Genomic DNA, 26,926 nt, shown 5'->3' with positions numbered 1-26,926 from the left:
AACAGTAATTATAGGATACCCTGGCAGTTGAAATAGAGGAATACTTATAATACTTAGGTTGGAATATTTAGGTTATCCATATGTCAGAGAAAACTGGGCAGAGATACTGTGAGAACGTAGAAGGCACTGCAAATTATATTAAATTACACATATTTCTTGGTCCTTGAAGTCCTGAAATATTGTCTCATAAAAACACTGGCTTTTTATACCACAGAAGAGTCTGACTTTAAGCCCACACTTTTTTAAAAACTGTGCACTATATGCCTGGATATCGTCATATGTTGTACACACACAGAAGCAACATTTTTTGAACTTGGGGGATAAGATTTAGTTGTATTTCATAATTGCTAAAAACTGAGAAATACTTGAATTTTCTGAAGTTTTAAATCAAAAAGTGAAATGGATCCATGATGTATCCCTCTACTTTTACTGCCAACCCATCTTTCATCCTTTCCCTTTGAGGTGTCTCAGGGTCTCTTCACTTCAAGAACTAGCTCAAAAACCTTGCAGGGGTATCTGGTGACACTGTTGCTGCGCCCAAGGGTAATTAGCATAAACTCTGTGTGTCATTGAATTTGCAGACCGGGAAACTTAGGTGTGTTTTGTATTAGCTAATGGAAATGTCACCTCCCTTTTGAAGAACAATTACATCAAATTAGCAACTTAAAATTAGAAAACTTCCTTCCAGTTTTGCTAGAGTAGATAAACTTTTTTTTCCATTATGCAGCCTATAATCTATTGGCATTTACAATTTTAGCAGATTAGTGAGCATTAAGAAATCTATTTTAAATTGCAGGGAGGGGAAATACATAGCTGTGGAAGTTGGCAGCTTGCTCTACTTACATTAGTTCACAATTACACTGCAGTAGGCACAGTGGATTACTTTTTCAGCCCACTTTTTGCTGTTCACTTTTGTGCTGGTTCCACAACCCTTCTTTCAAACACTCAGCCCTGCACAGTAACATGGTGAATGTTATGCCTAGGCAAGTTATGCATGAATGCCTGGTCAGGTAGCAGGTGCTTCCACAGTGTGTTGATGAGCCAGGGACAAATTTTTGATATGTGGCTAAACAATGTCTGGCAGAAGAGCATTTTGCCTCTACTTCTGTCCCACGACAGACACTACAACTTAGCTCATGAGATGGGATTGTGACTGAGAAGAATAGCTGTGTATGACCTTCAAAATCCTCCAAGAGAAGCCATGTAGCATACCTCTCAAAAAGGTTTCATGCTGTAGGATATTCTTCACCTGCCATCCTAAGTGATCTGCAGCTTGCAGATGCAATTTATTCAGCTGGGTTCCTCTGCCTAAAGATTCCATCCACCACCACTCCCCTGGCTGTCCCCTTCCCCTCCCCTACCCCATGTCCTAAAGGGGTTAAGAAATAAGGAGAAGTAGGTGAATTGCTTCTGGACAGTGCTTACACTAGGGTCGTTTCAGCTCATCTCTTGTCATACTGGCTTTACTGATCGTGCATTGTACAGCAGAGGTGCACAGCTAAATCCTTTTCCAGTCCCGAGGAAATTTATATTTGGCTGTCAGATACCACCATCACAGCAACTCATCTATTCCCTTGATTCTTTTGAGCGTGTCTAAAAAAACAGCAGCTAAAACCAGGTTGCTTGATATTTTTTCTCTCTGCGCAACTAGCTGCCAAACTGCACTCTTTTGTTGTGAGGAACAAATAATCAGGAGACATCAATGTACATGTACAATAAGCCCCATGCTTTAGGGAACCTTTAGTACACATGCAGAACAATCTTCCTGTTTGGACAAAACAGGTATTGATGAGGAAGAGGAAGGTTGGAGTGTATGTGCTTCCCTGCTAATGGAAAGAACTATGTGGAGTATCTAATGAGAAGAGTTGAGAAATGCTGATAGGCTTTACCATAAATAGCATTTCTGCAGGGAGTTAAAAAAGATGAAGCAAACAGTAATTAATTAAAACAAATACCAGATGATTAATGTAGGTTTTGCTTGTTGAAACTAAGACCACAATGATCTTGTAGGTAAGGACAGTATTCAATGGTCTCCTTTTGGTAGTTTTGCTGGTTTTGGCTGGGGTAGAGTAAATTTTCTTCACAGTGGCTGGTATTAGGCTCTGTTTTGGATTTGTGCTGAACACAGGGTTGATAGTATAGACATGTTTTCGTTATTGCTGTGCAAGGCTTGCACAGAGCCAAGGTCTTTTCTAATTTTCATATTGCTGCACTGGTAAGGGGACTGGGGGTGCCTGTGAGTTTGTGAAGAGACACAGCCAGGACAAGTGACCCCAACTGACCAAAGGGATATTTCAGACCATGTGGCTTCATGCTCAGTATATAAAGTGGGGGGAAGAAGGAGGAAGGGGGGACATTTGCAGTGATGGCATTTGTCTTCTCAAGTTACTGCCACGCAGGATGGGGCCCTGCTCTCCAGGACATGGCCAAACACCTGCCTGCCCATGGGAAGCACTAAATTAATTCCTTGTTTTGCTTTGCTTGTGTGCATGGCTTTTGTTTTTCCTATTAAACTTTTTTTATCTCAACCCACGTTTTCCAGCTTTTATTACTCTTCTGATTCTCTCTCTGATCCAACTGGTGGGGGAGTGAGTGAGCAGCTGCGTGGGGCTTAGTGTCTGACTGGGTTTAAACCATCACAGTAGTGCATGATCAAAACATCCTTGAGTTTCCCAGCTTTAAAAGTTTACTATACTATGAAAGATGAATGATACAGAAAGAAGAAAAATCATTAAAATTTCTTCTTTCATGCCTGTTAATGACATAAACAATAAAACTAAAAGATCTTGACAATACATTGAAAATGGTCAAAATCACAGCTGTTATGTGTCAGATGAATGGGAAAATACTCTGTTCTTTTAATAGTTTCCACTGTATCTTTCTCATTTCTCTTCACCACATTTTATAAAATATATTACAACATATCTGTTCTAAGACCCAGTTCTAAGACAGGAAAAATATTTTATCTATTTTAATATAATAATTATGTTTTACTATGTTAACATAAGAATGGTTTGCATTTTCTTGAGTCTAAGCTTGCAAATATTTACTTGCATTTTTAACTGCTGCTGTCAAAAGAGGACTATGAATCACTGCAGCATCATGCTTTTAGCTCGTGAATCATGCAAGAAAATTGAGAATTTAAGGTATGTTGTGTCCCATGTAGTTATGCATCTATCTCCACAATCTCATTTAAAAATATTTCTATTGTAGGATAAGGAAAACAAATTATGTGCATCCCACACATAAGGAGCAGAAGAGTACCTCAGTATTTTTTATATTTAAGATTTCTCTAGTTGGCCAATTTGCTATAACAATGATCCTGGACAGCATGGAAATACAGCTCTGCAGGGAAAGAAAGAAGCCAGATGAGGTCAGGAAGGCTATTTTCTGGTGAGTCTCATCTTTATTTCATCTTTTATCCATCCCCTTTAGTAAAGCTGATGCATCATGTTCCAGTCCTTTTCTGAAATGGCATTAAAAAGCTTTTATACAAGTCTGAAACTGTAAGCATTTATTTTTATATAACTGATACGTTACTAAAAAAGTGTTCTGTTCAGTTTTGCTCATTACTCTTTTTATACCATGGAAACAAGATAAATGCATATGGATTTCATACCACAGTAATCACACTCAGAACTCATGTAGTTTAAAGTCTGTGACATGGAGTTGAACTTTTGTGCTCTGACTTGCTGATTAAATGCAATTCTATTTGCAGCATTAGCCATATCACAATATCTAAATCATTAATAATGATTGTATCATTAATGGCAATAGATTTTTCTTTAGCATTGGTTTCAAAACTGTGTAGGTAATTATAAAGTTACCAACTACACTCGGGGAGAGGTAGACAAAGGGGACAAAACTCAGAAGGTTAAACAAGCCTATAAAATAAAAGCTTGTGAAATTCTTACCTGGCTCTGCAGATTTCTGTCTGCTTTCTTTAATGCCCTCCTGAGCAGGACCAAGCAGTATGCCTGAAGCAAGCTGAAACTGCTAAGTATGGTACCTCTTTAGGAGAAAAGGACCTGATCTCATATTCTTACATTTTCAGAATGTCAGATTGGTCAAGACACAGTCTTCCAGGTTAGACTATATCCATGACATACACTTTTATGGTAACAGAAATGGATGCCCTGGACAAAAGAAGTTCCAATGTAACTTTGTCTGACTACTATCCTTAAAAAAGATGGTCTTTTCAGCTTTGGAGAAGCTACTTGTAGTGGAATTTCCTTCTTTGATTTATACCCTTCCTTCTGTCCATGTTGTATCTGTCTGCAAAAGACAGAAAATGTTGTAGGTATCTTCCTTCATCTTTATACATTGTCCAAGGTTAGGAAGCAGTCTGAATCTTAACAGGTTTAACCTAAAACTATATAAGATGCCCCATTGCTGGATTCTTTTACCAGATATTTAAAAGACATAGGCAAACTTTTGACTATTTGGAGTTGAGTATTCCCTGTGTTTCATGGAAAATTTTGTAAAGAACATTTTAAGATACACATTTTTCTAATTTGTTTTAAAAAGGAAAAAAACCCCAAACCCACTGCTGTTCACTTATATCTAGCCTGTCTTTCAGTGAAACAGTGAAACATTGTCAAGGGAACCAATCTCTTGATGAACCATCTCTTTGACTATAATTAAGCAAGTTTTGTAAATTATAAGGATCTGAAAGATCAATCTTCACCTATTATCAGAACCAAATTAAAGAACTTGGCAATCAAATTCGCCAAATAAGCCGCTTACAGTCTATACTTGTAGGGGTTGCTTTGGTCCTGGGTATAAGTATTAAGGGCAGAAAAGAGACTTCATTAAAGAATTTGATGTCTCTTTTCTGGTATCCAGGCTGCATGGGTGACAACGTAGAGAAATGAAAGATAGACCTGAGAGGGGTGAGACAGTGGTGGGAAAAAAGTGAAATTAGAACTGAAAGTTAGTAGAAAAGAAGGGAGATGGTGTCATGAATGATTCTGGCAGAGAGATCTGGATGTAAGATGTACCCAGAGGAGAGAAATGAAATAAGAAGCAGGAACCAGGTAACTAAGAAAATGACATATTGAAAAAATAATGAGAAAGCACTGATGAACGGAAGTGTCTAATATTATGATCTCCCAAGCTCTCACACAGTCGGGATTTACTCAAGACTCATGAGTCTTGGCCTTCTTTTTAATAAGGAAACCTCTCTGAAACCTCTGTCTTGCTCGTCTGAGGATTTTGTTGACCTTGTGCAGATCTTAAATAGCCAGCCATAGGTGCTGTCCAAGAAAAAATGAAGAGATGTCACCAACATCACACTACCATCGGTAAACACCAGCTGAGAAAGGTCTGTGAAGAACATCTCCAAAATTCCAGCATTGCTATATCTCATGCTATTTTAAATTTTTAAAAAATATTAGTACCCCTCTAGTGCCCATGCTATGTTTGCCCTAAAAGAGAATTACAAAAATAGAAAAGTTTTCAGAATTAATGTTTCAACCTCGATTTCTCTTTCTTTTTTTTTTTGTTAATGTATTATGCTTGTAATAAATAACAAGACAGAGTCCTTAAATGTTAAAAGAGTGACAGAAAACACATTAAAAGGAGGGATAACAGCTGGGAGGTAGCAAAAAAAAAAAACCAAAAGAAAAACCAAACCAAACATTTCAAAATAAAAAAATATATATGAGTCTTTGCAATTCCTAGAGCTACTTCTTAGTGCAAAACTGAATCTAGAAAAAAAATATTTATGATACTGTGTAATCAGGAGTGATTCCTACAGAAAAAAACAAAGCTAATTAGAATGTATTCAGGACTGACTGAGAAAAAAATGCTTATATGATTGTGTTTTTCCCTAAAGTGTTAATCATATTTATTTTATACTGTCTCCTCTGACTGCTGAAATGTGAAGTTCATTCTCCCATGGGAAGTTATACTTTTAATGTCAAATGTAATTATGTATAAAGAAAAGAAGTCAAGTCTATTCAGAGAACTAGGGCAGGCAGACTGCTACTCCTCTAAAAGAAAAAAATGGATACTTTGCTCAGCTGTGGAATACTATCTGTATATGTGTGTATTTGAAGATATATTTTCTATGTCTTTAGTTAGTGGGCCTTTTTTAGTTGCCAGAAAACAAGTGGCAGTTATGTGCAAAAATGGTCATTCAATTTCATGAATGAAATCTACCTAAACAGTAATCCATGCTATAGCAAGATCTGATTCAAATAATATTTGGGGAACATCATCCTGACATAGTTAAAAACAATGTATTTAAAATATATATGCTGTATAAAACAATTATTAATTACAATCTAATTCCTGTTGTCATTAAGGCTAAAACCTGGTATTTTTCTACCAACATCTAACTCAATGTCATGAAAATACCTAATACATGCTTTTTATCAATAGTACAGAACTTGGTGGGGTTATTTTAATGTACATGATTATTTATGCAGGAAGTGAACAAAGGAGAATTGGAATGAATTGTGTTTTAATAAAAGTCAGGTTTAAGAAGTATGCCTAGTTGCATATGCATCCAAAAGACCAGTTTGGGAGACTAGCTTCAGATAAATAATACAACACTTGTAGAGACTTCCATGAAAGATTTACTTTATGGAAACCACCAAGGAAATTAAATACTTTAAACTATGTTTAAGTAACATGAAGGATCTGACAGACTTAAAAAAAAAAATCTGACCAAAAAAAAGCCAACCAAAAAAACCACCAACAACCAAAACAAAACCCCACCCCAAATATTTGAAAACACATGTGTAAGATTGTCCATAACTAACTGTCCTGTTCATGGGCTAGGGAGTATCTTCTTTATCATGAAACTCCTTGATTTTTTTAAATTAAGCCACATTTTTTCTGATGTTTACATAGAGTTTTGGGGTATGTAATATTTATATATGGACTCAATTCCCACACGCTCAGCAGTTTTCTGCAGCAGTTGAAACATTGTCAAGCTTTTACCTCTGCAAATGTTTGCTTTACTTTGTTTTGAGGGCATGGTACTGTGAAATCTAAGTTTTCTGGGGCATTAAATTGATGTGCTGTTTCATAATGCACATCCCTCTAATACATAATTTTGTTGTCCAAATCAAATGGTGGAAATGGTCATGCTACTATGAAGCAGTAAGTTGAAACTATGCTAGAAGATGGTACATGTTACAGGCTCCATTGCTAGAGAAAGAAAATATAATTTCAAAGGTCTGATTGAACTGACAGAAGATTGAAGAGACCCATATTTAACAATCCCAGAAGATGCCAATTAAGAGTGCAGAGAAAGTTCAAGCTGTTTAGGCTAAGAGGTTTGCCTTCAGGACGGCTAACAAAGAAGCAAAGAAAATGTTCCACTGGAACATAGCAGTTAGATCTTCAGAGACTTGAATATGCTCTACTCTAGATTTCAGTTTAGATCACTCACCTTAATTGAGATAGTAAGAGAGCCGTAAAATTGCCTTGAAAACTAAAAACTTCAGCATACTCTCACTCCGTTCAATAATATTTGAAAGACAGACTCATTATTTCAAAGCAGAAACATAATTCACTGCACCCACAAAGTAAAAAATGCAGTTTAGGAGGAGGGGAAATAAATTTAGTAGAACCATACATTCAAAATTAATGTTAGTCCATGGAACTAAGCTGTAGAAGAAAACAGAACACAAAATCTTAGAGCTGGAAATTCCTGTACAACAGGTCTGTGTTTTCTTGACAATCATTGTAGCCACAGTTCTGCATTAAATTTGTCTCAGCCTCCTCCTCCTTTTAAGAACTGTGTTTCCACTCTGTATATTTCAGTTTAATTTTTAAGTATGGTAATAAGTGATTCCTGTATAATGTAAAAATTTAGCCAAACAACTCTCACAGAGAGATAGTTTGCAATAGGTTAATTTCTTGATTGACCTTTTGTGTTACAGAGACTGAGAATCTTTACTTTTAATATATTTTTCCTATGTATTTCATACTGTGCAATGTCTGCTGTTATTCAATCTCCTCCTGTAGAAAGCGAACACACAGATAACTGAATTCACAGTTCTGCTGCTTAGCAGAGTCACAGCTATAACTGTTGAACAACTGACTCCCATTCAACATTTGATATGATTCTGGGTTCAGGAACTTACCCATATTTCTGATTAGCCAGAAAACCAGTATTACTCTACTGAATATGGAGAATAAAGTGGCAGTAAAAATACAAAAGTGAGAAGCTTTCAGGTGCCCACTACCTTATCTCACATTCCAGTAAAGGCAAACTCTCAGCACATATCACAGTCTGGGAGATACACCCAGCCTGGGCTATTGCATGTGATCCATGCCACCTGTGTGTCATTTTAGTTCTCAAGCTCTCAAGGCATTGCCTCACACAACAGGATTTCTCAGGGCACATATGTGCTTATTTGTTGCATGCCCCCTATCTTGCCAACATTTCAGGGTTCTGCACCAAAGGGTAGCAGCTTCTCTTTCATGTTCTATAAGCCACTGTGGAATATTGCAGGAATTTAATCATTCTTGTTATCTGGTAAAAGTGGTCTTCCAGAGAGCATGGCTCTAGAAATTGTCAGGTAGCATTGCTGTGTAAAGCAAGTAGCACAACCACGTTGCTAGGAATGGCTGGAAATCTCAACTACCCCTTTATGGCCTGGCTCATGAATGTGGGCAGGGAGCATAACACTCTGGCTCATGAATCCTCAACTAGTGCCAGGTGTCCTTCAGCAATTGGCACAGCAGCTGTAAAGAAGGGATTGACTGTGCTTCTGGTTGCTGACAGTCCTTGCCATATGAACTGTGTTTTTCTTTGCAAGGTTGCCATTATCCTACTGAATATTGTGTATTATCTAAAAAGGAGAAAACCAGAATTACCTGCATATTAGACAGATCATCTCCATAAATCTATGGATTTACTTCTTCAAGGACTATAGGTTTTGTGTGGAAAGAAATAATAAGCTGGTCCTGAGCAGGCAGTGGGTATAAAGAAAAAGACCAAGGGCAAGCAAAAAGGCAATTACAGTAAGCTCTGTGCCACGGTGCTTGGATACTCCATGCATTTGTGTCAGACAGCAGAGATGAGTCTGAAACAACATTGTTTATTGTGTTGCATCAGAACAAGAACCTGGCATCTCACAAATTCACAAATTATTTTATTGAGTTATTCAATTTTGCTCTCTTTCTCCACCTTTTTAACCTGTTCAAAATAATTCACATTTTGTCTGAGTATTGTTCCCTGATTCTGTCATCTGGGGTTTAGATACAAGGGAAGGTAATCTGCCACTTCTATAGTTTTATTCTTTGTCTACTTTTAGTGTCATAGTAAATTACTATTTGAACTTGTTGCTTATTGATGTCATGCATGAGAACCATAGTAAAAAATAGCCATTTCACGTTGTTAATCCATTGACTAAAAATTGCCTTCCTGATCATTGTTGCATTGTTCTTTTATAGAACTACTGCATCTGTTTCTGTGCATACTTTCTTAAGCTTGTGGCTGTGTTGTCCAGGAAGAAAAATGGGTTGCATTTCACTGTTCTGAATAGTGAGCAAGGACGTGATGAAGAAGAAATTGCTTCAGTAGCAGGAAAGTACTGTAAAGCAAGAAATGGTTTCTTTTCAGACAGCTTTGCTGACAGGCAAAGGAAAAGGAAAAATTTTGCTGGCTTTAGAAGAGGAGAAAGTCACCACAGACATAGTGTCTACTCCATGTCATTGTCTCCAGGTCTTTTGATTAAGAAACAAATGGAGAAGGAAAGAACCAAGAAAATTCATCAACACTGTGACCTTCTGCCAAAGATACAGGCCAGGCATAATCCCGTATGTGGTGGTGCACCCTCCACCCCCTCCACCTCTGTCTCGCTCTATGATCTCAGAAGCTCCTGAGAAGCCTTGACCAAACCAACTGAGTGAGGAAGCACCCCTTTACAATACCAGTTGGGTAGTGAAGAATCCTTGATCACAGCAGGAGCTCTGGCATGGTAAAGGTGGGGATAATTCTGACTTCAAAGAGATATCAGTTGCCTAACCAAGGTGGGGAGAAAAGAATAAACAGCTGTCTTTGTCACCCTTGGCAAATCATTTACCTGAACTGTAGCCCAAGTGGAACAATACCATAGCTATTGGACTTTTTGGAAAAAAAATCCAGTAGTTACCGACTTGGGTTATAGCCAGGATGGAATCTTAGTGGTGACTAAAGCCAAGCATCTCACAACAGGGGTCCTAAGTGAGATCCTCTGAGCTCTCCTGAATTGCAGCAGGCTGTACTAGCACATCCCTCTGAGTGGGATGCCCTTTGGAGCTCACCAACGCTCAAGTTTTCAATACTCAAAAGATTTTCTTTCACTATCTTTCGCTGATGATGAGTCCTAGACTGCTACCCACTCCTCCCCCTCCCTCCCCCCCCCACGCATACTCCTTGAGGTGTAACCCATGTTGAGAAACGCTATGGGATTTTATGTGACTTTTTCACTGAACCTAAGGGGAATTTTTGATCGGTATCTTTACATAAATAGATATAAATGTATACATCTTTTTGCCTCTGTGAGTGCATATGAATGGATTATGGTATGAATGTTGCTATTGTGAATCTATAATAAAATCAGTGTTATAATTGCAGCAAATCCTAGCTGAGCCTGCGCTTCAGTGGAGTGGATTGGTCCGGAAATGGGCAGCACAGTGCAACAAGGACAATCTAGCTCTTGAGGGTCTGTCCGTCATTGGTTTTTTGTTGTCCCAGGCTTGGGGTTGGGAAAAGCTAGCTGTGGGAGTGCCCAACATCATGTTTTTGTCCCGGGAATGGGACAAAATTCCTGCTGGGCACAGGAATGGCCACCATCATGTCTTTATATTGGGGTCCATGTCATGTGACCCATGGGGAGTGTCTGCCAACTTGTCTTTGTCTAGGTGGCCACATGGAACTAAGTCAAGATGGTGTACACCTCTTTCTCTTTTTGTATACTTTTGTTATTAATATTGCTGCTGTTACTGCGTGTTTCTTGTTCCATTGCTGCGTGCTTTCAGTGAATTGTTGTCTCAACCCACAGTCTCTTTGTCCCTCTCTTACTGGAGGGGATTGGGGGAATGGAATTGACTCCTTGGAAGTTTAATTTCTGGCTGGTAATAACCCCAAATCTGTAGTAAGTAATTGAGTGAACTTTGAGATCAAACTCTGTTAAAGTTGCACTTTCACAATTTAATATTAAAACCTGCTTTTGGCCAACACTATTGATAGTGATTTTTTAAGTGGCCTAACCACGCTTTCATGACACTTCACCAGCTTCTTCCATGAAAGTGGCAAATAGAACATTCAATATGGATGTAAACTACAGAAATGTAGATACTAACAAGTATTTCTGAAATCCCATGGCTAATCCTGTGACCTGGCTCTTCCAGAGCTGCCTTGTCTAGGTCCACCATTACATTGTTGCTGTTGAACAAGAAGCACTAATGACCTCAGATGAAAGGGGTACCCAAATTCTTTTTGAATGTGTCAGGTGTCACTGATGAAGCTAATACAAATCTTGAAAATGGGATCTCGTTAGTTTTAGAACAGTTTTGTTGTCCTTTTACCTTCTTTGAAATGACCTGCAGGGTTCCAGTACATTGCAAAATGTCACATGGGTGCATCATCTGGTGTATCTGGAAAGCTATGACCTGATTGCTGTCACTGAGCCTTGGTGGGGTGAATCACATTATTGGAGCACTTCAATCAATGACTAATATGTTCAGGACAGAGAGCTTGGAGAGGCTGGCCTCTGTCCATTATGGACAAGGATAGAAAGGTTAGGGGGTTGCCCTCCATGACTGAGCAACCTATACGGGAAAAACCTCTTGCCACTGAAAAACAGCCCAGCGCAGATCTAGAGCGTATGGATGAAAATTAGAGGCCAAACCAACAAAGGCAGTCTTAGGGTGGATGTTTCCTGAAAGATGCCAATCAGTTAGTCTTACCTCAGGCCTAGTAAACTCATGGAACAGGTCCTCCGGGCATCTACCTCAAGGCATATGGAAGAGAGGAAAATGGCTTCCCCAAAGGCAAATGGTGGCTGGTTAATTTAAGGCCCTCTATAGTGGTGTGTCTGCTCTGGATAAGGATGAGAAAAGGACCTGATGGAATTTATTATGACTTCCATATGGTCTTTGATATGGTTCTCCCCAATATTCTTGCTGCTAAATTGAAAATATATGGCTTTACTGGAGATGGGTGCACTATAGGATGAGAGAAGGATTGCCTGAATGCTTGCATGTGAGGAGCTGCAATTAACAGCTCAATGTTCCAATGGAGATCAGTAACCAGGGAAATTTGTCACGAGTCTCTACCGGGGCCAGTACAGTTCAACATCTTTATTAATGAAATGCGCAGAGAAATGTAGTGCATCCTCAGCAAATTTGCAGATGGCACGGTATTGGGTCCAGCTAAAATGAACTTAATTTTCCTCATAGCAGCCCTCAAATCACTGTGCTTTGTAACAGTAGCTACAAAGGTGTTGATAATACACCAGTGTTTTGACTATTGCTGAGTAGTGTAGCACAGCTTCAGCAATGTCTCTCCAACATTCTCCCACTCCTAACCTCCATTAGGCTGGATCTTTGGAGGTGACATAGCCAGTACAGCTGACCCAAAGGGACCAAAGTGATATTCCAAACCATATGATGCCTGCTCAGCAATAAAAGGTAAGATAAAAAAAAGGTGGTAGGGGTGGTAGGGGTGGGTAAGTGTGTGTACAGGGTTTGCTATTTACATTGTTTGCTTCCAGAGCAGCCAATAAGTGTGCTGAAGCCCACCTTCTCAGGAAGTGATTGGTCATTGCTTATGGGAAGTAGAAAATAAAATCTCTTTTTTTCCTTGGTTCCTCATGCATGACCTTTACTTTTCCTTTTTTAAACTTCCTTTATTTTGACCCAGAAGTGGTTTTTCCACTTTATTTTCACTACCTCTGCCTGTCTAAGGAAGGAGTAGTACAGCAATTTGGTAGGCATCCAGCTCAGGTCATCCCACCACAGACAGCAAGATGAACACTGCAGTGATATGCTGGAAGGAAGGGATGCCATCCAGAGAGACTTTGACAGACTGAATAAATGGACCATTATAAATTTCATGGCTTTCAACAAAGTTAAGTTCAACGTCCTGCACCTGGGTGAGGCCAATCAATAGTAGCGTTACAGACTGGGAGATAATCAGCACTGCAGAGATAAAATTGGCATATTAGCAGATAAAGAATTAGGTATGAACCAGCAATATGCACTTGCAGCCCAGAAAGCCAATTGTTTTCTGGACTTCATTAAAAGCAGCATGGCCAGCATGTTGCAGGAGGTGATTCTGCCCTTTTTCTCTGCTCTGGGGGCACAAATATAATCAAAGGGCTAGAATGCCTCTTCTATGAAGAAAAGCTGAAACAATGTTAATAATCTTGCAGAAGAGAAGGCACTGGGAAGACCCTATTATGATCTTTCAATACTTAAAGGAGCATATAAGAGGGTCAGGAGAATTATAATTAGCCTGAAGAAGCACTGGAGCTTATAATTAGCCTGGAGAAAAGGAGGTTGAGATGAGACCTTCTCACTCTCTACAGTTACCTGAAAGGAAGTTGTAGGAAGATGGGGTATGGTCACTTCTTTAAGGCAGCAAGGATGAGAGGAAATGGCCTCAAGTTGCACTAGGGGAGGTTTCTATTGGATATTAGGAAAAATTTCTTTGTCAAAAGGGTTATCAAGCAATGCACCAGGCTACCTAGGGAGGTGGTCACCTCTGGAGGTGTTCAAGAAACAGCTGGACATGACACCTAGTGCTATGGTCTTGACAAGGTAGTGATCGGTCAAAGATTGGACTCAATGATCTTGGAGGTCTTTTCCAACCTCTCTTATTCTTTGATTCTAAGAAAGATGGGTGTGGAGGGCTGGGAGAGCACATTTTACCAAGGCTTGTAGTGAGAGGAAAAAGCAACATCTTTAAACTGGAAAAGGATGGTTTTAGATTCAATAAGGAAGAAATTTATTATAGTGGGGGTGGCAAGAGACTTGCCCAGAGTTGTGGCTAACCAATCACTGGAAGTGTTCAAGACAGGGTGGGACGGGGAATTGAACAACCTAATCTAGTGAAAGATGTCCCTATCCACAGCAGGAACCTTGGAAATAGGTTCCTTTAAGGGTCCCTTCCAACCTGAACTATCTTATAGTTTGAATCTTTATTATAGATTTTATAATTTTATTTTTACCATCTAGATTGGCTATGGGATGTATTGTCACTGCATAATGTCTGTAATAACACCTGTACAAACAGAACAACTTTATGTGAAGCAGAAGTACCTTCAGATGATTCCACACCTGTCACCAACACAAGTAACTAAGGACACCAATAACTGAAATGGACCCAGAACCCTTCTACATTAAATCCAAATCTCTTGGTTAAAGATGTTCTTGTTTTCATAATGCAGCAGTCCTAGAGGGGGAAAATGCATTGATGTTGTCTTATGAACCTTACTATTGCCATTCAACGTATTTTGTAATAGGAAAGAATGTTAAATTGTTTCTTTTTTTTTACAATTATTTATCATCTGCAGGGTTTTTTTCCTTTTCCTTTTAAATGTTGTTTTACCCTGAAAATTTGTCTTTTTCTTCTATTAGCATCACAGTGCACCAAAGTATTTTTAGAGTAAACATTTAAAAATAGTATTGTGACTCTGAAGCAAATTTCTAAGCAAATGTATTCAACTAGTACTATAATTTTGCACCCATTTTTTTCTCAAATTTTTCAGCTAGTTCTTTAATTACTTCTTCTATGCTATGACAAATAAGTTTTATAAGCAATGAGTGAATCTATATCCGTTAAACTCTTATTGCAAACCAATATTTTGTAAAGGAAAAAGAAGATTTTTTTAGACATTTATATCTTGGAGGGTAAATGATATAAACCAGAATGAAAATATTTATGCCTAAGAAAGTGTTCCTGGGTTAAAATTCAAGTTAACAGCTCATGCATTTGATAAGGAATACAATAATGGTACATCTTTCATTATGCAAAGGAAAGGATACTCTGGTAAATAAGTTTACTGAAGAAACAGCATCAATGCAAAATAGTGAACTATGTGTGTATGGGTATGTAGTGTGTCTGGGTTTAATTGCTTATGTAAGTTTGTGTTTAAGCATTGAAGAATTCCTTTTGCACTGAAGTTTTGTTCTTCAGTGTTTGTTCTACAGCAGACCAAACAGGAAGGCCAAAATATTTTAATTTCTAAAGTCATGTGCACTGTCTGCCAGCTGCTATACTCATTATTATGTACAGGCCACAGCGTTACATGCTAGACTAGTTTGCTATTTCATTACTAATTCCTTTTTGCATCCTTTAAAGCAGCAATTAAAAGGTGGGCCTTCAGCATGCAAGAGCCAACTACTTGAACCATAATCACAACATATTTTATCCTCTGTGCTGGGGGCTGTGCAGTGATTTGGAATTTTAGTCCTTGTGCAATCTCTTAAGATTGCCTCAGAGGTAGAGGAGACTAATTTGCAAATATTTTTTTGCAAGTAGTTTTGGACACGCAGAAAAGAAAGAGTGGGGTAATCTTCAATGCCTTGTATTGCTAAGTATTTATTATATTTGATATCTGGGGAAAAAAGAAAGAAAGAGAGAAAATCATCTGTCTTACCCTCTTTGTAAGTAAGTAAATCTTAGTGTAGTAAAGTCTAATAATTGATATGTCTGACCTTTTTTTATCTGGCTGTCCTTTATTAAATGTGAGATTTTTCTTATGTGCAGATCAGTCTATGAAGGTATCTTGTCAAAGCTGCCAGCTTATTCATAGCAAACCTATAGCAATTTTTACTAAGAAGCTGTTCTAGGCACTAACCCCCACTTCCCTATAAAAATTGCAACAAATATTTTTGTTCTAGCTCACAAAGTATGCATGAGATGAAGCAATGGTTGTTTAAAACACAGAGAATTTATGAGCTTTGTGAGAAATTTTGTTTAAGATTTACTTTAAATGTCCATGGAAATACCAGGAGAAAAAGTTACCTCTCTCAATTATTTTAGTTAGAATTAACATTTTATAAAAATATGAAAAACCTCTCACCTATGCATGAAGATGTGCCAATTTGCATTTATTTTTACAAAATTTACCAAATATTTAAAAGAAATATTTAAAAAACCAACTCAACTTTCTCTAGCACCACTTGTGTTCCTTAAGCCTTAATTTCTCTGTAAAAGTAGTTAATTCATGCCCTGGAGAGCAAGAACTTAAATGAGTCAGAAACTTATATTTTGTACAGTCAAAAAAGACCAAATATATAATTATTCATTCATAAAACACCACCTCTACCACCACCACCAAAAAAAAAAATCTAATATGAAACATGGATACAGTTGTGCAATTCTTTGGTCATCAATGAGGAATTCTATGGCTAAATAAAGTATGTTAAAAGAATTTAAATACTTATTCATTAACATTGCCTCACAGAAATTCCTCCATGGTAATTTTACGCATATTAGTTTTTTATGCACAATCAGAACTGAAGAAACCTTGCTTCAAATTAAATTCTACTTTGTGGAGTGTAAAATGTAAAATTATTCAGTTTGCTTGAACACTACAATGAGTGCTAGCTTGGTGTTTCAGTGGCAAACAGCAGCTCATCACATGGTAAAAACATACAGCTAAAATTTGAACTAGGTCCCAGATCACTAATTGTCTTGACAGATCAAAGCTGCAACAAGAGAGCTCTCAGGAAGATGAAACGATTTAGAGAGCATTATTAGATGGCTGCAGGTTCCTGAAGAAGCACGAAGAAACAAAGATAATATTGTTGACATTTACAGACCCTGCTTGCCATAAATTGTATTAATACATAAACCTCTGCATACTTGTGAAGAGAGCACTGCTCTGTCTTCTTTACCCTTGTCCTTAATATAATTTCTCATTTTTATGCAACAGTTTAGGATCCCAATGCCTTTCTCTTCATACAGAACACCAAGTGTATTTTTATATATTATGTACTACATAACACATTCAATAGCAAACATTAAAATACATTCTGACTTCCTTTCAAATCTCCTTACTTCACTGAAAAGGCAGTTTATTCCCCCCAAATAATTCTTTAATGACCCTTCTTCATAACAGAATGCCAGACTAGCAACTATGAATCTTTAGAATAAACCACCAGCAATAAAGAATTTCAGAGTAGAGAATGCACAGTGTTGAAAATGGACTTTAAAGTTTCATCAAATACATCAGCTTTTTTATCCACAGAGTACATACAGTTTTTTTCTCCTGGTCTTAATTCAAAACTGTCTTTTACACTGTTTAGAGTAGCGGTGCTCTTGTACTGTTTCATTACTTGTATTTCGTATCACAGTACAATTGACATGAAGGCACTCCAGTCCCAAGTCCCTGAGATTTTCACTCAGGGAATGCCCCCTAACCTGTAAAAATATAGCTGGAGAAGGACAAGATTCTGAAATGAATCTTTCCCAGATGTCTATAAAGATCACCAGTAGGTCAGAAACCTGTTCAGACTTTGGCCAGCAAATTCCTATTTCAAGCTCTCTAGTTGCCTGCCAATATGCCAGTATGATTCAGAATTGCTGAACACAATTAATGACAACAACCAACTCTCAGTAAGAAATGTTATTGTATACGTGATCTGCATATGTTGACAAAAATTGCAAAAGAAAATGAACTACTATTTCTAAATAATGCATGACAGGAAATTATATTATTTTGTAGTGAGCAGAATTTTGGTTTTGCACTTGTTTTCTTGATCATTATCTGCAAGAGAGAATAATAAAAAAAGAGTATGTATGATGTCTAACCTCAAAGTATTGCTGAAAATGTACTCCTATAGGTCTGATTAACGGCTTGTTCAAGCACTTTATTCTATTGTAAATAAATGGTGTTTGGGGAGCAAAACACCTCATAACAGTGTGTTAGCATCAGTAAATAGTGTATACTTTTATTCCACTCTTGAATCTCCATAGCTTAGCCTCAGATCTATTTTAATAGTATTTACTAGGAGGAAAATAGAACTATTAACATCCCCATATTGTCATGTTGTAATATGTCTGTAAATATCATATTCAGGAGGCTAAACAAATGTACTGGAAGTAATTTATGTCCTTGCTTTCCTTCCTCATTGAAAGGTAATTGGGATTAACATAACCACAGTGTAAATATTTTCTACAAATCTCAGCTTTAATATAATTCTTGATAGTTGATGAGAGAAACATGGTGTCTGATTGTTTTTTATTTGTGCACTAGGTGATGAAAAATTTGCACAATAATATAATTTGAGTACAATTAATATATTGACAGACATACAGAACCAAAGTTATTATTAGATAATCCTTTTGCTGAAAGAGTATTTTAACCATTATTATTTTTGTCAGCATTTAGAAGAGTGGGATAAAGGACAAAATATTCAAATTCTGTGTTGCACACAAAATCCTCTTTTCCTTTCCAGAGTTTAGCAGAAAGGAACCAAATGCTTAAGTTTTGGTTTTACTATTTCAGTAATAAAAGTTTTTCTCCTCTCTACTTTCCTCTTCTCCAGGGAGTTTGCACTTTATCAAGGTTTGGAGCAGGAGGATCTGGACCAAAATAGCTATACTATAGATGAGAACTTAGTTTGACAGGACTTTTGAACACATAAATCAAAGCCTCTGTACTTAACAAGCATGAATAGACACAATTTGATATGAAACACCTAAAATATCTATATTTAAGGTAGAACTCTACTAATTTATTTAGTTAAAATAAGAACCAGTATGTATCCCTTTCAGAGATTTCTGGAATTGAAGTGTTTGAATAAACTCCCTCTAGAAATGAAACCAGTGGAAAAGAGACAGAGGGAAATGAGAACTAATGAAAACTTCTGCACCAGGAGACAATGAGATGTAGTACAGAAATAACTGTCTACATAAGAAAAAAGCAGCAGGATTAAGGGATTCAAGGTGATCACTGTTATTACTTCAGTTTCTGCCATGATCCTTAAGTACAGCTTCAGCTGAAACTGATAACTCCAAAATGGCCAGTTTTATTCCCTCTATTTATCTAGACAATGGAAGGCTTTTCAAGTCTGGGACACATTCCCGTGAAACATGCTACAGTTTTACTGGCTGTGTAGGGCATGTGTGAACAGACACAGGAAAGCAGTTCCAGCTAATTGAGATGGTGCCAGCTGGCAGGAGGTTGGCAAATGTGATGCCCATCTACATGAAGAACCAGAAGGAGGATGCAGGGAACTGCAGGCTTGCCAGGCTCACCTCATTCGATGACAGGTAAAATCAAGGAACAGATCATCCTAAGTGCCATCACGTGACACATGCAGAACAATGAGAGGATCAGGCCGAGCCATCAGGGGTTTGTGAAAGACAGGTCCTTCTTGATCAACATGATCTCCTTCTATGACAGGGTGACCCAGCTTGTGGATGAGGGAAAGTTTGTGGATGTGGTCTACCAGGACTTTAGTAAAGTCTTTGACACTCTTTCCCATAACATTCTTTTGGAAAAAGGTGGTTGCACATAGTTTGGACTGGTGTAATCTTTACTGGGTAAAAATTGACTTGATGGCTGGCCTGGAGACTAATGGTGAATGCAGTGGGTCACCAGAGCTGTTCCCCAGGACTCAGGACTGGGGCCAGTTCAGTCTAATGTCTTAATTTACTGTTCATCTGGACAAAGGGATTGAGTGACCCCTCAGTCAGTTTGCAGGTGACACCAAGCTGGGCAGAAGTACTCATCTGCTAAAGAGTTGTAAAGGTCTGTAGAGGAATCTGAACAGGGTGAATCAAGGGACCAAGGCCAGTTGTATGATGTTAGAATCATAGAGAAGCGTTCTTGTTGGAAGAGACCTTAAAGATAATGTAGTTCGAACATTTCTGCAATGGGTAGGGACATCTTCCACTAGACCAGCTTATTCAAAGGCCCATCCAGCCTGGTCCTGAACATTTCCAGGGACAAAGAGTTCACAACCTCTCTGGGCAACCGGTTTCAGTTTCCTTCCCATCCTCACAGTAAAGAATTTCTTCCTATGATCGAATTTAAACATACTGTCCTTCAGCTTGAGGTCATTCCCTCTTGTCCTGTCACTACATGCTCTTGTGAAAAGTTCCTCTCCACCTTTCTTGTAAACCCTCTCTAGGTACTGGAAAGCTTCTAAAATTCTCCCCAAAGCCTTTTCTTCTCCAGGCTGAACAGCCCCAACTCTCTCAACCTTTCTAATTAGGAGAGGTGTTCCAGCTGTGTGATCAAATTAGTATCTCTCTTCTGGAGTTGTTCCAGCAGGTAATGTCTTCCTTGTGTTGGGAGTCCCAGAGCTGGACATAGTACTCCAGGAGGGGTCTCACAATAGCACTGTAGAGGGGCAGAATCACCATTCTCAGTTTGCTTGTCATGCCTCTTTTAACACTGCCCAGGATGGCTTTCTGGGATGTGAGCACACACTGTTGGCCCATGCTGAGCTTCTTGTCAACAAACACCCTCAAGTCCTTCTTCCCAGGGGTGCTCTTCATCTATTCTCTGCCTAGCCTGTACTTGTGCTTGGGATTTCCCTGATCGAGGTGCAACACCTTGCACTTGGCCTTGTTGAACTTCCCAAGGTTCACACAGGCCCATCTCTCAATCCTGTCAAGGTCCTTCTGGATGGCATCCCTGCCCTCCAGCATGTTGACCTCACCAAACAGCTTTGTGTCATTGGCAATCACCAATTGGATATGAAGCCATTAACTATAACCCTTCAGGTGTGATCATTCAGCTGACTTTTTATCCACTGAGTAGTCCATCTGTCAAGTCCATGTCTCCCCAGTTTAGAAATAAGGTTGACATGCGGAACAGTGTCAAATGCTTTTTACTGTTCAGGTAGATGAATTTGTTGCTCTTCTTTTGTCCACCAGTGCCACAACACCATCATAGAAGGCCACCAAATTTGTCAGGAATGATTTGCCTTGTAAAGCCATGTTGGCTCAGTAACCTCCTCATTTTTCATGTGACTTAGCATAGTTTCCAAAAGGAAATTGTCTTGCCAGGCACTGAGATGAGACTGACTGGCCAGTAGTTTCATAGGTCTTCCTTATTTTCCTTTTTAAAAATGGGTATTATGTTTCTCCTTTTCCAGTCAGTGGGAACTTCACTGCAATGTCAAGACTTCTCAAATATGATGCATTGTGGCATAGCCACTTCGTCATCCAGTTTCCTCAGGACCCATAGACGTATCTCCTCTGGTCCCACAAACTTTGCAACTTCAGGTTCCTTAAATGGTCTCCAGCCCAGTCTTCTCCTACAGTGGATGGTACTTCATTCCCCCATTTCCCTCATTTCACCTTCTGCATGTGGGTGGTGTGGCTGGAATACTTGCTGGTGAAGATTGTGGTAAAAAAGTTGTAGAGTGCCTTGGCCTTCTCTGTGTCCTGGGTAAACAGGTCTCCTTCTCTGATCCTGAAAAGACCCATGTTCACCAAGTGCTGGGTCCTGCCCCTGGGTCACAACAGCCCCAGGAAGTGCTACAGGCTGGGGCCAGAGTGGCTGGGAACCTGCCCAGTGGAAAAAGACCTGGGCATGTTCGTCACCCATGGCTGAACATGAGCCAGTGTATGCCCAGTTGGGAAAGAGGGCCAATGACATCCTAGTTTGTATTAGGAATATTGTGGCCAGCGGGGCCAGGAAAGTGATTGTCCCTTTTTACTTGGCAATGGTGAGGCTGCACCTCGAGTCCAGTTTTCTCACTACAAGAAAAACTGAGTTTCTGGAGCATGTCCAGAGAAGGGCAGTGAAGCTGGTGAAGCGTCTAGAGCACAAGTCCTGTGAGGAGCAGCTGAGGCGGCTGGGGTGGCGTAGCCTGGAGAAAAGGATGATGAGGGGAGCCCTTATTGCTCCCCACAACCACCTGAAAGGAGGTTGTAGTGAGGTGGATGTCAGTCTTTCCTCACAAGTAATGAGTGATAGAAGAAGAGGAAATGGCCTCAAGTTGTGTCTGGGGAGGTTTAGACTATATATTGGGGAAAATTTCTTCACAAAAAGGATTGTCTAGCATTGGAACAGGCTGACCTGGAAACTAGTTGAGTCTCTCTCTATCTGTCAAAATACTTAAAAGATGTGTAGATGTAACACCTAGGGATATATTTTAATGGTAGTGCTAGGTTAATGGTTGAAATAAATTATCACAGAAGTCTTTTCAACCCTAAACTTTTCTATGGTTCTGTGGTAGGGTTTAGAACATGTGGGGCTGAATGAATATTAGGAATAAGCCCACACTTGCAATAAGAGCTGATTCTTTTGAACTTGCTGTAGTTATACCATGCTAAAGCCTTGGTGGTGGTGGGGTTTTTTCGGTTTGTCTGTGGTGTGTGCTTTTTTTTTTTCTTCTCCTTTTTCTCTTTGAAAGGAATTTAGAAGAAAAATGTGAGAAGAAAGTGTCATTCATTAGAAAAAGTTGTTGATTTAAACAAAACATCATGTTCTACTGGTTTTAATGCATTAACTTTGTTTTAAGTTGACATAAAATTATTTCTGCTGCAAGTTTTTCACTTTGTCAGACCCAGAAAAATTAAAAAAAACAATTCAATGTCTTAATAATGTATGTACTACATAAAGGCTCCAAACTATTGGCTCTTATGAAAGAGTAACTAATGGAATAAAACTCCTTGTTTTTTGAGGGAACTGAAAGCAGAAAAGCTGAAAGACTGTTAGAAAGAGAAATGACCTTTGATTTTAAGAACATGTAATTCTGTTTGTTTTAAAAGAATACAAATGCATCATTTTTCACTTTTTGGGTATTTATCTTGCCCTTTAAAGGCCAGCTAGAGAGTGGAGCTAAAGTTCATGCCTAAAATGAAATCTGAGTATCCAATATGAACCACACTTTCCCCTTGGCATTGATTTTGAAACAGAAAAGATTAGGAAGCAAAAACAACAACTAAAAACATCTGTAACTATTGCCAGTACAAAGAAACAATATAGCTCACCATATGTACACAGCACACCCACACACACACCCACACCCACACTTTTTAAAAAGGCAATAGATGTAGACTTCAAACTTCTTACTACCTTCTGATTCCCACAGAGGTAAGTAGAAGACTGGGTATTGGAATGTTCTACACACAGAACACAGTATTGAAAAGTTTTCTGGTAGCTCCCATCAGCCTTTTATGTAAATGTAGTGGAGAATATAGAAACCCATGTTTTTATCCTCCTCCCCCACTTGCTGTCTCAAGACAGTTCTACCACAATAAGCTAGTCTTTCAAGCAAAAGCAGTTTAAGAAATATGCCAATCCCAATTTCTAAACAAACAAATTGTCTATCTATACTCTACCACGTATTTGTTAATACAAATATTGTTAGTAAAATACAAGAATGTTTTTGAGGATGACAGAGAATTTCCCTCCTGGAGTTCAGCAGACTCTAGCTATATCTTAGCTTTCTGCTTTCAAATATAAGAGGTTCAGATATTTCTCAACATACTGCTTGAATTGTTATTTTAAAAACATGCTTTGAAGAAGAGTTTCTGACTTATCCTGGGAAAAATATTCTTGAATATATTTTATATTTAATTGTCAAAACATGATAATTCTTATATTTCATTAAATACTTTGAAATACTAGCAACACTAATAGAATTATTTGTACTGCTAGGAATAAATAGTATGTTGACATACTCTAAAATGGAACGAATATACCTGAAAATTAAGAGTAGTTATTGCTGGATAATCAGAGAAGCAATTTTTTTAGGAGATGCAATTGTTTTCTGCAGCTCAGTTATGAGACAATGTGCTAATATGAATTACTAAATCTAATAAAAATATATGATAAAGACTGTAATTCTGAAAAAAAAAAAAATGAAATTATAATTTTAAAATATAGTGTTTAGGCAGGAAATATCATCCACATACATGTGAATAAGCAAATGCTATGCAAGTTTAAGATTCCATTAAGTTATACAAACTATTTAACTTTTTGGACACATGGGAAAAACTCACAGCCCAAAAATTAGTTATGTGTCATTTAAGACTATTTCAATTTCAGTGCTTACTTAATTTGGTATACGTACCAAATACTAATGATCATTTTAATGCAATGTTGAGATATCATTTCTGCTGTGGTGCAGCATTTATCAAGCACTCGGACAAGGAACCTTTTATACTACAAGAAATGCCCACACTGTAGCAATCAAGGCACCTGCATCCACTTCACCCATCCTAATGTGATTGTAGCAGCAGCAGGGAGCATGGGAGCTGCACAGCAGCCAGCTCTCATCTAGAAGCACTGTGCCTCTGCTAGCAAGGCACAGCCTGTAAGCTAACAAGCCCTGGCACTTTTCAGAGCTTGATAGCTCAGGGGCAATGCTGCATGAACATGCTATTCTGCTTCTATAGCCAAGCAAGTTCACCCATATTTGTCTGCACTGTGCGCCATGGTGGATGTTTCTGCCAGTACAGGTATCTCTGGCACTGTGACTCCCTGGACACTGTAAACATGCCACCATTTTCTGGTGGGTTCCACTGTGAAATAATTGCTCTTTTATTTGAAAATGGCTGACTTTACCTCTGTCAAGAAAGAGCTGTGTTTCATAATCGTAAACTGACATTCAAGGCTTTTATTCATTAATATTAACACTGGCATATATCTAAGGTTCAGCTTCTATAACTAAGATTAAAGGACTATTTCTACTACCATCTTATATCCTTTTTACTAAAATGATTTGTATGTGCAAAGTATAACACCTGTGATGGAAGTGAGACATTCAACTTGAAGTAATCCTTAAAAATCTTTCCTCAAACCCTTGCATTTAAGTTAGATTTTCTGAGAATTTAGAAGGTCTGAATTAACTATTATATAAACTTATTATTGGTAAATGCTTTAAAGTTAATGCAGGATATGGGAAAAACCTTGAAGTGTTGAACATTTATTTTATGAAAGATATTTTACAGGAGATCTACTTGAGATCTAGGTTGAATTTAAAAAAAGAAAAAAAGTAAGCCTGGTCCCCTGAGTTTAGTACTTATGTGTATAATTGTAATTAGACACACACATTGCTCTCAGACATATTTAATCAGTCTTTTAATGATCAATGCAAACAATACATTATTCCTTTAACTTCAAGAAAGTCTTCTGATATCCTAACATCAGTAATTATAGGAGGTCAGAACACAGGAAGTATTCCACATGACAGGAAGACATATCTAATTTGCAGTTAACACTACTGTAGATGTATTCCTCCAAATTCTGTGTGTATGATAACCATACTAAGCCCATATGACTCTCCTGTGGCTAATATTAATGTTGTGATTTTTTAGGAATTGAGGGTTATGCTTTTATTTACAAATGAGTGAGTGCCTTTCTTCTAATCATAGCTGTGAATTGTTCCTTTGTTTTCCATGGACATTCAGTTTCCTGTAAATAGAAAGCTTTTAGCTAAAATCATAAAGAGAGTCAGAGATAAGACTTGAGAGTGATACTGTCTTGCTAATTTTGAGTATAAAACAAAATAACTTACCTTACATATAATGAACTTAATGCCTAACCACTTTCCTTCACAGGCCAATACATAATCTACATTTTAAAATGACTTGCCTAAACTAAGTGAAAAAGAAATTCTGTGTGCATCAGAAGAAAAATATTTGTCTTACTGCCATTAAAGGAAGCAATACATGTTTTCAGTGATAAGGATATGTCCGTCTCTTTCTGTATATGTTCTGACATAGTGCAACTAAAAAGAAGGTAGCAGGAAAAAGGGAAGAAAGGAAAGGCATAAGTAATGACTGAATAAGCTGTTTGTAGAAGTGCATTAAATCTGGTCCACTTATTTTTTTTACTGTGGTTCATAATTCAGTTTCAGCCAGCATTCCCTACAATAATACTAAACAGGATGTGGTCCTGAGTGGCACCAGGAAAACAACCATGACATCATGAAATCACTGCTGCTTTGATCGTTCCTCATTGATTCACTAAAAGGCTAATACCCCTGAGCCTCAAAGTCAAGCTGTGCAGTACAAGGGATGCAGAGGTTAGTGTATTTCCAACCTCTCCTCACAAGCAGTTAAAACAAAGAGCATGAGATTAACACAGCATAGCACATCAAAATCCTAGTTAATTATTTCTGAATTAATGCTAGAAATGAGACAACCAACTGTCTTCCCTTTTACCCCCTCTGAAGCCCAACAAACCCAATTCCTAAGTTTCACACCAGCAAGTTATCTATCTTGAAATTGTGTTGGTTCTTCCCCTTCCCTATTCACATTTCTGACAGTTAGAAAGAAAAACACAAACACTAAGCAAAACACCTACTAATTTTTGTTTTTTGTTTGAATTTGATCTGTTAATCTCTGCTTCATTTTATATCAAGATTATATCTCGTCGATTAGATTTCTCTGAGTGGTGTTGATCCCCTAAATGCATTTATAAATAGTACATTTATTCAGTGTATATGTAAAGGATTTATTAACCTCTCAGCCCTTATTTTAATAAGTTTAACAAGGCAGCGCCTTTTAGTCTTACTGAAGAGAGAGAATTTCTCCATTTTCCTATATGTTAAAGACTCTTTGACACTTCCATCTACTTACTTTTTCTTTAGTCCACATATCTGTGTCATAATGGCCAAAAATATTGGCAGAAAATTGCACCTTGAAGGAAATGCTACTTTATCTGAGTTATCTCTAGGATAACTAATCCTAGTCCAAATAAAGGGGCATGTTTGATCTATCTTGCACTAAGGTAATCCAAAACATGTTTAGGGATGGAATATATGGGGAGAGATTAATGAGATGAAATGGGACAGTAGATTGCCCGACAGTGCATCCTAATAGTGAAATTTTTTCAGTGAAAGTTGACTGGTGCTCCATAAGAGCACACACACAATTTTTTGCACATTCAAAATGAAAAATCAGTGTAGCACTCTGATTTGAGTCTTTACAAGGCACTTTTTGTGGTTTAAATTCTTCCTTGCTTCTTTTGAAAACATTTAACCTGATCCATACTAG

The 26,926-nt window shown here is 38.0% G+C and overlaps 1 protein-coding gene and 1 long non-coding RNA gene across 2 annotated transcripts in view; one reads left to right on the top strand and one right to left on the bottom strand.

The window, feature by feature from the left end:
* PTPRD (protein tyrosine phosphatase receptor type D) overlaps window positions 1-26,926 on the bottom strand; it is a 1,187,501-nt gene that overhangs the window by 419,577 nt on the left and 740,998 nt on the right. The gene's annotated exons all lie outside the window — the stretch shown is intronic.
* LOC121657337 lies at window positions 2,570-15,662 on the top strand. Its single transcript, XR_006013572.1, has 2 exons — window positions 2,570-3,393; window positions 9,415-15,662. It is a non-coding gene; the product is annotated as an uncharacterized LOC121657337 (long non-coding RNA).

The sequence above is a fragment of the Corvus kubaryi genome, unplaced genomic scaffold, assembly GCF_017639235.1.
Source record: "Corvus kubaryi isolate FWS band 111438036 unplaced genomic scaffold, C.kubaryi_AGA036_p1.0 split1-37296, whole genome shotgun sequence".
NCBI lineage: Eukaryota > Metazoa > Chordata > Aves > Passeriformes > Corvidae > Corvus > Corvus kubaryi.
The sequence above is the reverse complement of the archived record's forward strand: the minus strand, read 5'-3'. Positions and strand labels throughout refer to the sequence as shown.